Source organism: Cavia porcellus, unplaced genomic scaffold (assembly GCF_034190915.1).
Source record: "Cavia porcellus strain 051 isolate PalLab524CR breed Dunkin Hartley unplaced genomic scaffold, mCavPor4.1 scaffold_3, whole genome shotgun sequence".
NCBI classification, from domain to species: Eukaryota; Metazoa; Chordata; class Mammalia; order Rodentia; family Caviidae; genus Cavia; species Cavia porcellus.
The window spans coordinates 109,637,406-109,651,242 of record NW_026947486.1 but is presented as its reverse complement, the minus strand read 5'-3'; the positions used below and the strand labels follow the sequence as shown (position 1 = coordinate 109,651,242).

The 13,837-nt window shown below is 37.8% G+C and overlaps 1 pseudogene; it reads left to right on the top strand.

Moving 5' to 3' along the window:
- Positions 1–7,290: 7,290 nt before the first annotated feature.
- On the top strand, positions 7,291–11,198 carry LOC100713067 (nucleolysin TIAR-like; annotated as a pseudogene).
- The last annotated feature ends 2,639 nt before the right edge of the window (positions 11,199–13,837 follow it).

Sequence of the window (13,837 nt, the reverse complement as noted above, 5' to 3'; positions counted from 1 at the left end):
GATGGCAGATCCTTCTCATGAATGGTAATATTTCTTTTAAAATATGAACAAACTTTATTCAGTTACCCTAGATTTATAATGGAAAATAAGGTTAATGCTTGACCTGATTCTGCCTACAATAAACTGATTTGTTTACTACTGAGGCAACATGGAATTCAGCTTGGTTTGAATAAAGCAAGAACTATTTCTTGTTTTATTGTGGAATTTCCTGTCCACTAAAGAAATTGAAGAGTTCAGTGATGGTAGGACTTCTGCATTTTGTAAAGGCATCATTAAAAGCAAACACAAAGTACCTACTCACTAATATGATCTTAGTATATACTCTCTAATATGATCAGCCCAGAAATGTCCCATGATGGGATGCATGCCAATGTTTAGTTAAAACACTAGTCATCGATCATAAATGTATGGGTGTATAAAAATCAGCCAATGAGTGAGTTTCATGTAGTGTGAATTGAGGATACTAATCAAAGAAAATTTTGTTTTGAATCTTCCTTAATGCCTGGAGATGTTGTCTATTTACACAATTATAAGAGCTGAAAAAATAATTGGTTCAAAGTTTTCCCTTTTTGAAAGTTTGTTTTTTTAATTGTAAAAAGAAAAAATTTTAAACAGAATTTCAAAATAAGATAATAGGAGAGCAACAATAATTAATACATTGCATTTTGTTGTCTTCAGAGTACTCAAGATACAAGACATAAGCATGAGATATTGTGCAAGCATTATTAGCAGGAACCTTTCTTTACAACGAACTATGATAAATTAGCAGTATAAATATAGGGATTTATTTGGGAAAGGACTGTTGCATTTCTACCCTACTTTATACTTTCTAAAGTATATTTTGGTTTCCCTGGATCAGCTTTCAGGATTTTCCAAATACCCTATATGACAAGTGTGTTTGTCTGTCTGTACATTCTTCTACTGAAATCTAGGAACTTTTGAATTTAAAATAAGACAGTGACTCTAAAACCAAAACCACTCTTCTTTCCTCTGCACCACAGAGCTTGGATTAAACTGCTAATTTATCAATTTCTTTTTAGTGTTGCTTTGTTTGAATGGTGCATTTATTTCTCTCAACACCACCAAACTCTAAGCAGTTTGAAAGCAGATATACACATTAATTCCTATCTGAAACCTTAATAAAAGCCATAATCAAATCTCCGTAAGAGTGCTATAGGACCAGACTTTAAAATGTAATACATTTTATCTATCAGCAAGGCATTATCAATTAGTATATCTTGACTCAGAGCCATTTGTTCCCTTAAAATGACCTTGCGTGAAAAACTGGAGGCAGGCAAAAGTGTTCCTTACAAGCATGGCAAATCCAGCTACAGTCAAGCAAACCACGGGAATAACAAAAATGTCATGGTCACTTCAAAGAAAAATGGGAGACTCAGTAGTGCTGGATAGAGAGCAATGATAAGAAACAGACGGCTCTGACATGAGCATATCCCCTCATAGTTCAGGTATTGCGACCTTAATCTTTCAAGGTGGTGATGAGAGAAAGTGTAGCTTAACATAAAGAGGTTCATAGCCCAAAGCTTCTCTCCCTTTTTCAGACACTGCATTGGTTTCTCCAGTAGCAGGGAATTTTTTGTTTTTAATAAAGATCCACTTATGCTATGCCTTGTCCCACTTGTCCGTGCCTCTCTCTCTGTGTCCACAATGAACTGAATCAAAATCGTTGTCTCAGAGATGCACAGACTTAGAAATTTCACCCTGAATTTGAACCTACTAAATTAGAAGACTTTAAAGAAAAATAATGTGTTTTCTTTTAAATTGTGTCTCAAATATCGCGTTCTAGGAAAAAAACGGACAAAGACACAGATACAGAAAAGATAATCAGAAAGGTTTGAAACACTAAACTTTTATCTTTACAAATTACTGCTTGAAATTGGTGTTTGTCATTCATATTCTCCAGTATAATCTGGAACAATATTTTGTGAAATACTGGATTTTGATAAAAGTAGTGAAGTATGCATTTCTTAATACTTAAAGAGACATACATCCAGATTCAAGAAGAAAAAAATTATTATTGTATGCTCTACTTGAACTGATATATTGTTATACCATAATAAAAAAAAAGCTCTTTGGAAACAAAAACCCAGTAGCTAAAAATGGATTAAATGGAAATAAAACTTTGTGATAAGGAGGGGAAAAAAGGGTTGAAGAGAAAGGAGGGGAATGGGAAAAAAGGAGGAGCTAAGATATAACATACAGGTACAAGTTCCTTGTCATCAATGTGGTCTATCTTTCTAAATCTATATATCCAATAAACTTTATTTTAAAAGAGTTAAAATAAATGATGAAATGAATGCCACTGAATAATAGTAGACAAACATTTACAAAGAAGATTCATTCTGATATACTGACACCTGAATAAATAACAAAGCCCAATGTATTAACTTAGTGCACCTGATAAAAATATATAAAAAGTAGCCTATTACTAAGAATGAATTTCAGAAATTGCCTACTTTTTTGTATTACTTAGCAAATTTTATCATTTGCAAATTACCCAAAGCAAGTAGGTCAGTAATTCTTTGATTTTGAAAGGAGAAATGATCATATATGAAGGGAATAAACCTCAGAAAACCAAGTGTCAACATGTATGTAAGATCTGTTTTGCACATGTGAGCCAAATTCTGTTGAAATTGCTTCATTATTAAATTAGATATTTGGATTGGATATTTATGTGAGAAGAGAAAATGGATCACTATACAGCCAATTAAAATATTGAGTAGTTCAAAGTACAAAGAGATAATTTACCAGTCAGCTGTTTTTTTCTATAGCAAAATCTCAGTCAGATTTCACAGGCAATATTGGTTCCTTTTTAAATGTAATGCAAATAAATTTGTCTTTAAACAAATGTAATATATTGCCCAATGGTACAATAAATACACACAAACATAATAGGTAATAAAGTTAATCAAGTTAGTTAAATAAGTCTGTAGTGAAAATTACAAAAACCTGATGAAGGAAAATATGGATGACTCACAAAATAAATGTAAAGGTATTGATAACCATGACTTGGAACACTTAATATTCTTCCCCAAACCATCTACAGATTCCATGTAATCTCCCTGAAAATGTCAATGATATTCTTCAGAGAAATAGAAAAATACCTCAAAATTTATATGCAGTTACAAAAGACAAAGAATAACCAAAGCAATCTTGAGTAAAATAAAGCCCAAGGCATCACAAAACCTCATTTCAAAATTTATTAGATTGTTGCCTTGTGTGGTGGAGCATACCTGTAATCCCAGCTCTCAGGAAGACTGGGGCAGAGGATCACACTTTTGAGTCAAGACTGAATATCTTAGAAGAGTAGCAAGACCCTGTATCAAAATGAAAATAAAAAAAAATAGTTTGGAAGGCATGTAGCTCATAATGAAGGAGTTCAACTCAATCTCTAATTGTCGATGTCCGCTCCCGGCCGGCAGGAAAGACACACGACAAGGTCTGGCGGTCGTCAGGCTTTTCTTTATTCTCTCCTTATACAGTCTGCCCCGAAGCCTCTACCGGTCCGCTCTCCGCGGCTCCTTCCGTGCTTCAGTCTGCCCCGAAGCCTCTACCAGTCCGCTCCCCGCGGCTCCTTTTGTGCTTCAGTCTCTCTCTCTCTCGGGGGTGGAGGCACTGGCTATATATAGGATTAATAGCTAGGCAGACTACCCTGTGAGGCGGGAACTTAGTGGGGTGATAAGAAACAGGTGCCACACAGGCGGGCTCGATGAGAGGGGTAATCTAGCCCAGGCTTTTGTACTTTCCCACAGGCCTCGAAATCACCGCGTCTGATGACTTGACAGTGCCACGGCTCCCAACATCTCCCCCTATTTTATTTTAAATGATGGCTACGCGCATCGCAGCCCGTCCTGGATAGAGTGCAGAGGCCTATGCCCCGAACTGAGGCCCACCGTAGGCCCTTAGCGTAGACCCTGGTCGGCCGTCCCAGGGTCCACCAAGGCCCTGAGGCCCTCGTCCTTTTTTCTAGGGCCAGGAATGAACCGGACGGAACCTGGTTGCACATAGGCATGCACTCATTTCTCTCCACGAATTCCCTCGGAGAGAAATTTATCTAACAATCCAGCGGCTTTCGAGCGGAACGGGGTAGGGCCTGGCTTAGGTTGAGTCGTGCTGGGGAGGCACGCTCTTACCCGTCATTGACTCACCCACCCTGCTACATGTTGTTGTCTAGGGAGGAGAATGTGGGAAGCCTGTCACTTTTAAACGCGGTCGTAGGCCATGCGAGCGAGCCATGCGTATACAAGGGTAGCACATAGGGGAGCAAGCCGTTCCAGGCCCCCAAAAAGGGATTGTCCTGCAGTTCTTTTAGGGCTCATCTTGTTGTTGGGTCTGCGGTTGGCCTCTGGTGGAACAGGCCTGATCTTCAGTCGAGGGACTTGTCGCGTCAACCTCTCTGGGACCCACATTGGTTCTCGTCCCGATTCCTGCGGAAAGACACAAACCGCGCCTCGGCTTCCTCTTTTGTATCTCTGCCCTCCTTGACGGACCCTTCTCGGTCGGGAGCTTCCTCACTGTGCCTGTTCAAACACCTCGCGTACTTCTACAAGTTCTTGAGAGCTCCCCCCGTAACTACCCTCACTCTTTAGGCACGTGTGTATCATTTCCCACAATGGACGAGCAGAGACTGAAGCTCTACCCTCCCGCTCTGCTAGGGAAAGGTCTCTGCCCAACTTTTCCCAGGAGGGCAGGTTTACATGCCCTGTAGGCAGAAACCAGGGAGCAAAGCTGTCAATCTCTGCAAGGAAATTTTCTAAAGTCTTACACCCCACCTTGAGGTCCTTGGACTTTAGGAGTCTCCGAAGGACCAACACCAAGGCTGTGTATCTTTACTTGGCATGTTTCCCATTTTTAATATATCTTCTGTTATTTTTACTTCTATGTTTATGTTTTACACTCTTTTATTACCTTAAGTTCTGGTGTTATGTTTCATACTCACCGCGTGAGGCCCAAGAAACCCGCCACTTACGCGTGAGGTTGAGAGGAGTCTACAAACCCTGTAGGTGCGCGCCACCCAGGGCCCAGGCTTATCCTCTACTCACCTGTCCTGCAGCTGCAGCACTGTGTAGGAGAATGCAGTCCACCGCCGCGTCTCGGGGTTGATCAATCCCCGTGCGGGCCTCCAAATGTCGATGTCCGCTCCCGGCCGGCAGGAAAGACACACGACAAGGTCTGGCGGTGGTCAGGCTTTTCTTTATTCTCTCCTTATACAGTCTGCCCCGAAGCCTCTACCGGTCCGCTCCCCGCGGCTCCTTTTGTGCTTCAGTCTCTCCCGAAGCCTCTACCGGTCCGCTCCCCGCGGCTCCTTTTGTGCTTCAGTCTCTCTCTCTCTCGGGGGTGGAGGCACTGGCTATATATAGGATTAATAGCTAGGCAGACTACCCTGTGAGGCGGGAACTTAGTGGGGTGATAAGAAACAGGTGCCACACAGGCGGGCTCGATGAGAGGGGTAATCCAGCCCAGGCTTTTGTACTTTCCCACAGGCCTCGCAATCACCGCGTCTGATGACTTGACAGTGCCACGGCTCCCAACATCTAATATATATATATATATATATATATATATATATATATAGACATGGAAACAAAAGGAATAGAGTAGAATATTCAAAAAATTAATCCATGTGGTTATTACCAACTGATTTTGACAAAAACATGAAGAACATACTTTAATGAAAGGACAGGCCCTTCAATAAATGATTCTAGGCAAACTCTATACCCACACACAACAGAATGAATCTACACTTCTGAAACTACAGTACTAGGTAAAAAAGAAACATAACAGGAACAATTAAAGGCTTTGGAGCCAACATTTTGGGGGGAATAATTTTCCCAATTACACAGAAAAAGCAATTAGAGGTAGAGAATAACATCAAATTACAAGAGAGGGAACAATGGACAAAATGAAGAAGCAGCTTTCAGGATGGGGGAAAGGGTGATGGAAATCTGTGCAGCCTTTCCGTGTGCAAAAATGTTTCCATCCATAATATATAAGAAACTCAGTAGCAACATTAAACAAGCAAGCAAACAAACAAAAAGCAAAACACATAACCCAACTAAAAGGCAAGCAAAGTAGAGATTTCCGCAAAATACATAGAAAAATCCAAAGGACACATGGGAAAATTTCAACATGGCTGAATATCAGGAAAATGCAGCTCAAAGGCACTATCATAGAAACATCATTAAAATGGCTTCAAAGACAATGAAATAACTAATGTCATTATTGATACAGAGAAAGGGGAATTGTTCCACATTGTGAGCATTATTGTAAATTGATGCAACCATTATTACCAAAGTACAGATATTTTGCAAGAAAAAAACTGAAAATAGAACTACTGTACAATTCAGGATACTATACAGCCAATGTAAAGGAGAAAAAGATACCTGCAGATATATGTAGTCTATATATATAGACTGCAGCAACTATTCACAACAAGGAAGACGTGAAATCAACAAAGATGTTCATTAAGCCATAAATGGATTTTGAAAAAAAGTAATATATCAATACACAATGCAATATTCAGTCTTAAACACACTGAAGACCTAACATTTATGGTAATATGGATGGAATTTAAGGAAATTGTGTTAAGTGAAATAAAACAGACATAGCAGTAATTGAAACTCAAGATGAATACCTAAATCAAAAGTAATTTATTTCAGCAATGGACACATCACCACTAATCTCAGGCAAAATGCTCCCTCTCCCTTTGAAGACACTTATGACACCCTTCTTGCCACTATCTGCAATTCTGGAAACTCCTCTTTGGGAAAATATCTGTAAATGATGTCATCAAAACTTGGTGAATGCTGGCTACCAGGTGCTTTCCTATGGAAGGACAGGTTCATAAGAAACATCACAGTGGGTCTTCATCTACCTTATTCACCAGATCTGGTGCCACACAACTTTGGGCTCCACCCTCAGATCAAACTGATCATAAAAGGTAAACGTTTTTAATCAATGAGCATCAATATAGTCACAATGCAGCAACTGAAGAAACTAATGAGAGAATTTCATGAATTGCTTCAGAAAGTGATAAGAAAGAAGAGATCAATGTTTTTGAAGTGAGCGGGAGTATTTTAAGGGGGGGATTAACGGCAATGTGTCTTTCATTGTAGTCCTTTCTTTACGTTTAGGCATTCACAAAACTTCTCAGTCATTACCTCATTCAAATACCATACGCTCTTGCTCACTTTTGGAAAGTGAAAACATCAATCACATAGAAGGAGAGAGTAAAATGAAGGTCATCAGTGGTTGAAAGGGCAAGAGCATAGAATGGAAATTGAAGGAGACGGGATAACAGATACCAAAGTGTACTTGGAATGGGAGAAGTACTGCTACACCTTTCAGAGTGGTGAGATAACTGTAACCTCCATCAATTAAGTATATATTTGCAAAGAGCTCGAGGAGGAGTTTGAAGTTTCCCGAAACATGAAAATGATAACATTTGAGAAGTTAGATATGCTACTTACTCTGGATTGGTCATTACATGTTGTATGAATGTATGAAATATAGCAGTGTACACTGCAAATGCATTGTTTAGAAATTAAATTAAAAATAAAAAAAAAATCTCACATTCCAGATATTCCAGGAAACATCGTAAGTTTACAGTATAGTCAACTGTTAAATGATGTGTTAGAATTTGTATTTGGCCTGTTTAACTGATATAACTTAATATTTTTGTTTATTTGTCTTTTAAATAATAAAGCTGAATGATTAATTCAGAGCCTAGTATTTAATCATCTCATATGACATCAAGGGTATTGCTTGCTTAATTGCTTTTGCTTAAATTTTATTTTTACTCACCATTTTTGCATTATATGTAACTTTGAAAACCACAAATCATGTTTGAAAAACTTTAGGACAACATCAAAAATAAATGATTTCCAGAATTTGTTGGAAATTTGTCTGAACACTTTTCTGTTTCCATCAGAGCCTATTAAAGTAGGGGCTGTGCACTTTGATAGAATTTTGAGTATGTCTATCTTAATTTTCATTCTACAAACCATTTCCTCAGACTTTAATTTCTAATTCTTATAGTGTAAAAGAAAAAACAAAACGTCCTATTTTACTATCTAATTTTTATTAGGTTTGTTACAATAAAGGAATTATTTTAAAAATTTATTTATGCTACTATAAGCCAAGATTTGTTGATACGTAGTAGCGAGGTTTGATGTTGGCTGCCGTGTGTGTGTGTGTGTGTGTGTGTGTGTGTGTGTGTGTGTCCATGTGGGCAGTTTTGATGTCATCAAAACTGTGGTGAATGCTGGCTATGTGCACACATGCTCACATGCTCATAAAATTTTCTTTCATTGATAGTTTACGCATTGCAAGTGCAATTCTCAGCAAGGTGCATCATAGTCTAATCCAGGTTTCTCATCTAAACAATGAGGTTGTATGTTAATGGCCTATTCAAAATCTACACTTGATGTATCTATGGCTTCCCATGATTAAGCTCCGAGCCTACTGCATCATCGCACATATGTAAGGCTTCAACAATTCTCTCACTGCTCTGTCCTTTATTTTATTTTCTGTAAATCAGCAGCACTGAACTTTCAAAACTGCCAGTCCAATAATACCTCAGTATCATACACACTTTCCTAAAATTAAGTACTTTATATTACTCTGTGACTAAAAAACATAAAAAAAAAAAATCTTTATGGTGACCTCTAAGTAAATATGTTTTCATTTACCACTCTAGTTTTATTTTCGAATACTTTTCTCCATGATTTCTACTTTATGTAATCTCGCTGGTCTTCTCACATACTTCATATGTGCAAAGTTCCCTCCTCATTATTGGATCCAAAATATCTCCCTTTACCACTTCATACTCATTCTTTAGAAGTCACTTCAATCATCACAATTGAGGAGTTCACCTTTTTGGGTTCCAAGGGTAAGTCTAACCACTCTCAATATGCAGACTTTTTTCTTCATGAATATTTTACCATCTCTCTCTCTCCTTTCTAGAATTTAAAATAAAATGTCAGGAGTCTTGTTTTCTTTTGCTAAAAACCATACTTGATAGTATTCCATTTCCAGATGAAATTAAACAATTAGTAGAAAAATGTCAACTGTTCATTGTATGGCAAACTTTAACATGATCTTGGTACATACATTCTAAAACTTAGCTCTAAAATTTTGGCAATGAGATTAAAGGGAAGAACACGCTTTTGGAACATAGTCTCAGTCAAAAAAAAAAAAAAAATGAATGAATAACAGTGGTAGCCGAAAAGTCACTTTGGATAAGTCTCAGACAATCTGACAAGTGCTAGGTATTTTGGAAGTCGAAAAAATAATAAACTTCATCATTTTACTGCTCCATGGAGGCTGTCCATCTCTGGTAGGGTTTCTAGTCAAAGTAAATCCTCTAACAGACATGGACTCTATAAAACACTGATTTACTTGCAGCAATTTTCTATACAGTTATTGGTCACAGTTGTCATCGGGAAAGGAAAGAACATTGTGTATGTATTTTAAAAGGAAAATCTAGTCCCCTGGCTATTTCTCAGGGCCAGAATTCCTCAGGTATTTTACAGAGTGTCTCCTTTTACTCCATCTTTTCTAGGACTGGCTTAGCTGCAACCAGCCAGCTGGCCCAAGGTGACAAAGTGGTCCGTCGTGACAGGGCACAAGGTTTCCTCTGTGATTTGGCTTTGTGTCTTCTCAGATCTGGCCAGAGTGGTGACCCTGTGGGCTGTACCTGTGCCCTGACCAGTTTCCTGCCCCCACCTCCGCCTCCGCCTCCTCCTCCTCCTCCTCCTCCACCACCGCCATCTGGTTGGAGTGCAGTGTACAGAGCAGGCTGGAGGAGAGAGCCCAAGAGCCAGGTTCACTGTCTTTTCCTCTGTCCCCAGACGGTGCCAAGAGTCCCCCTCCTCCTCCTTCCTGTCCCCTACTCTCTCCAGCCCTGCTGTCCCCCTTGTCCTAGGATCTCTCAGTCACACCCACAATGATGGAAGTCCGTGCACAGCCCACCATCCTAGGTGTTACCCTCCAGGACTTAATTCACTGCCTGTAACCTAAGAGACACACATGAGCTAAGATACTTGGTTCTATCTTCAGAAAACAATATGGTGTTTATAGCCTACTTATGTAGGTAACCTCTCCAGAGATGTGACACAAGTACTTATACTTTAGTCATTGAGGAAGATTAGACCCTGGAAAAAGCTTTAAAACAATATCAGAGCATAGGAGAAATGACTCATATTGCTTTGTGGAATTTTATGAACACAGAGTTGCAGCTGCTGCATTAGTTGCTATGAATGGAAGAAAACTTCTGGGAAAGGAAGTCAAAATAAACTGGACAACACCACCAAGTAGCCAGAAAAATGATACTTTCCAATCACTTTCATGTGTTTATTGGGGATTTGAGTCCAGAAATTACAACAGAAAATATCATATCAGCATTTGCCTCCTTTGGTAAAAATATCAGATGCTCGAGTAGTTAAAGACATGGCAACTGCAAAATCCAAAAGCTATGGTTTTGTATCTTTTTTATAACAAATTGCATGCAGAAAATACAATTGTGCATTGGGAGGTCAGTGGTTGGGTGGTTGACAGATCAGAACTAATTGGGCCACATGTCAACCACCTGCACCATAAAGTGCACAAGAAAGTAACACTAAGCTTCTCAGATATGAAGATGTGGTAAGCCAAGTCCAAAAATTTATACTCTGTACTGTGGAGGAATTGTTTCAGCGTTAAGAGATCAGCTTTTGAGACGATCATTCTCACCAGTTGGCCAAATTATGGAAATTATAGTTTTTTCCAGTGAAGTGCTCTTCATTTGTCAGATTTTCTACCCATGAAAGTACAGCCCATGCCATTGTCTCAGTGAATGGTACCATGATTGAAGGTCACGTTATTAAATGCTATTGGGGTAAAGAATCTCCTGATGTGACTTAAAAAAGTTGCAACAGGTTGACTACAGTCAGTGGGGCCAGTAGGGCCAAGTGGATGGAAACTTTCAACAGCACGGACAGTATATGGCAAATGAGTGGCAAGCACAGCCATATGGAGTATTGGACAGCCATGGAACCAACAAGGATTTGCAGTTAGAGTAATCACCTTTTGCTGCTTGGATGGATGGATTTGGTACTCCATCTCCCCAAGGACAAGTTCCTACCCCTGTAATACCTCCTCCTAAACAAGCTGGATACTGAATGGCAAGCTACCAAACATAGGGAACCGGGACTCTAAACAAAATTATACTTTGTGATAGGCTTTAATTGCCTGTGATACTCTGAAGATATGAATGTAGACATCAGAAAATGAAAATATTTATCAGCACTGCGTGGCTTGGGTAAAGGATACATGTTTTGTACTTCTGCCTTATAAAGTTTTTGTTCATGGTGGATATGAGCATGATTTTTCTTTGTGTACAAAAAACTAAAAGTCAATAAAGAAAATTCTGACTACAAAGAAATGCAGATCTAGAAATGTGCATCCTAGAAACTGGAAGTATGTTATGACTGCAAATAGAGCCTAGATGAAGCTCTAAGATATTGGAATTATGATTCTCCATGAAGAGGAATTGTCATTCTTTGCAGAAAATTGAACTGCATGGGATTAAATATCCCATTTTACTGGTGATTAAAATAAGCCGCTCAGTAATCCATCAAGAGAGATAAATGAACAGTTAATGATGAAACAGAAAATCCAAGCCCTGCACTCACTTCTTCACCTGAAGAAAGTCCAATAGGCATGCATCTTTATGTCCAAAACAAGAGACTATGTATAAAGAATATATAACGATATCTTTTCAAAATTCCATCGTTTGGTGTTTTTACATTCTTTCATACTACTTTAATTTAACCTATAATAATGGCGCAGGTGCCATCTTCAAGAAATAAAATGAATGGAACTATAGTGGAACTGACTGGCAATTGTGGGGAATTTGGGAATCCTAAAATCTACAGCAAACATGCACATTGATATTAATGAAATTGGATTATGTTACTACTCCGGTGCTGGCATTTAATCTCTCCATGCAGGGAAAAATATGACTAAACATTTAGATATTCTTGGACTTCTGGAGGTTCTTAAATGTGTTCTGTAAGTTGTTTCTGTTGAAAATATGTTGATAATACATTTTCAGCTCTGACTTTACAAACCTTGCAGAAGATTCTAATTAAAGTCAGTATCACAATGAGGTACAATAACGAAAATTGTTCTTCATAAAACATTATTACACTTAATACTACATCTTCTTAAAGCATGTTTTAAAATGCTGGATTGAGAATCATTGATTTCTATCACTTGAAATACACATTTTCCTTTATTTCTTTACACTGAAATAAATATAGCAGTTAAATGACACTTGAAGCTATAAGATGATAAGAATATTTCTTCTCTTCAGTATTGAAGATTAGATGGTTTTCAATCTTCTAAATGTTTTTCCCTTTCTAACCTTTACTTCTATAAACATAGAAAATAGCCAGAGATAATATCTTTGAGAATTATTATCTAATCTTTGCTGTGGAATGAAGCTAGTAACAGAATCTGACAATAATTATTGGATATCTGATTGTATTAAGACAGGAAAACTAAAAAAAATATTATTTAAGAAAATGATTTGATTTCAAAGTAAAAAATACTATAATTTAGTACCGTTTTAAGATTAATTTCACTCGAATTTCACATCTCATGTTAATTAGTTTTGCCTTTAGCTAAATAGTGCCACCCAGCATGTTTTTTGAAAAAAATAAATATAGCATAAATACAGTGCTCCCAGGATATGCTTTACTTGATCAGAGGATAAGGTAAGGTTCTGACCAGTTTAGAATAATGTTCCACACCCAGGCTACATTCCTTAAGGAAGATGATTTACATCTTTAGAAGCATGCCTTTTTATTTCTGCTACCCTATAGTACCTGTTGTTTCTTTTCAAGAACAACTTCATAACACTCATTTTCTATTCTGTATAATAGTTCTAATGGTTCCATTATGAGGCTATATGTTACAGCAATTGAAATTAGCTACAGTCAGATCTATCATCCTAAATCACAGAATCATAAATAAATAATATGGGTTTATTGCTTGTCATTGAAAAGATGTCCTTCTCAGTTATAGTCTTTAAATGAAAGTACTACTGTATGTTTTATTAATGCTGCTGTGATGATTTTACATGATTTTAAAACAATTTTTCTTTGCAATCAATATTTCCCACATAACACTTAAACAGTATCTCACCTCAAAGTCATTTAAATTTGAGTCTAATATTTCCTCCAAATTTATATTTACAGATTCAAAGAAAATGTTGGTATTTAAAATAACAATCTCATGTAATTCAGACAACAGTTTTCAAATAATTTCGTGTATTTTTTGTTGTTGTTCTTTTCTCTTTTTTTGTTTGATATGAGTCCTCTCAAGCCCAGACATGGGGAAGGTATTTAAATTGATTGTTATAGCAAGAAAGTAGCGAATCTGTTTTTTCCAATTTTAGTTCCCACAGTAGAGCACAATGGTTAGATGTGTCTTCAAAAACTACAGAAGAAAGAGGGAGCGGGGGAGGGCAAGAGTCTGGAATGATTTGAAGCACAGAGAGCTCAGAGAATACATTAGGGAAACTGAAAGAATCATAAGGATGCCCCTAAACTAGGAGCAACAGAGAGATGAGGTGAGAGATGCCAAGATATTCTGGGTTTGGATTTAAGGAGAAAACTTGCAGAGTAAAATAGAGAAAGCATGTACAGTTAACAGCTCTCCATGGATTGAGAAGTGGAAAACCAAAATTAGTTTGAAATTGTAAGTGAAGACCTCGAGTACAAGGTCTTGTAAAAACAGTGTGGAGAACGTCTACTTTAGGAGCAAGTGTCTGTGT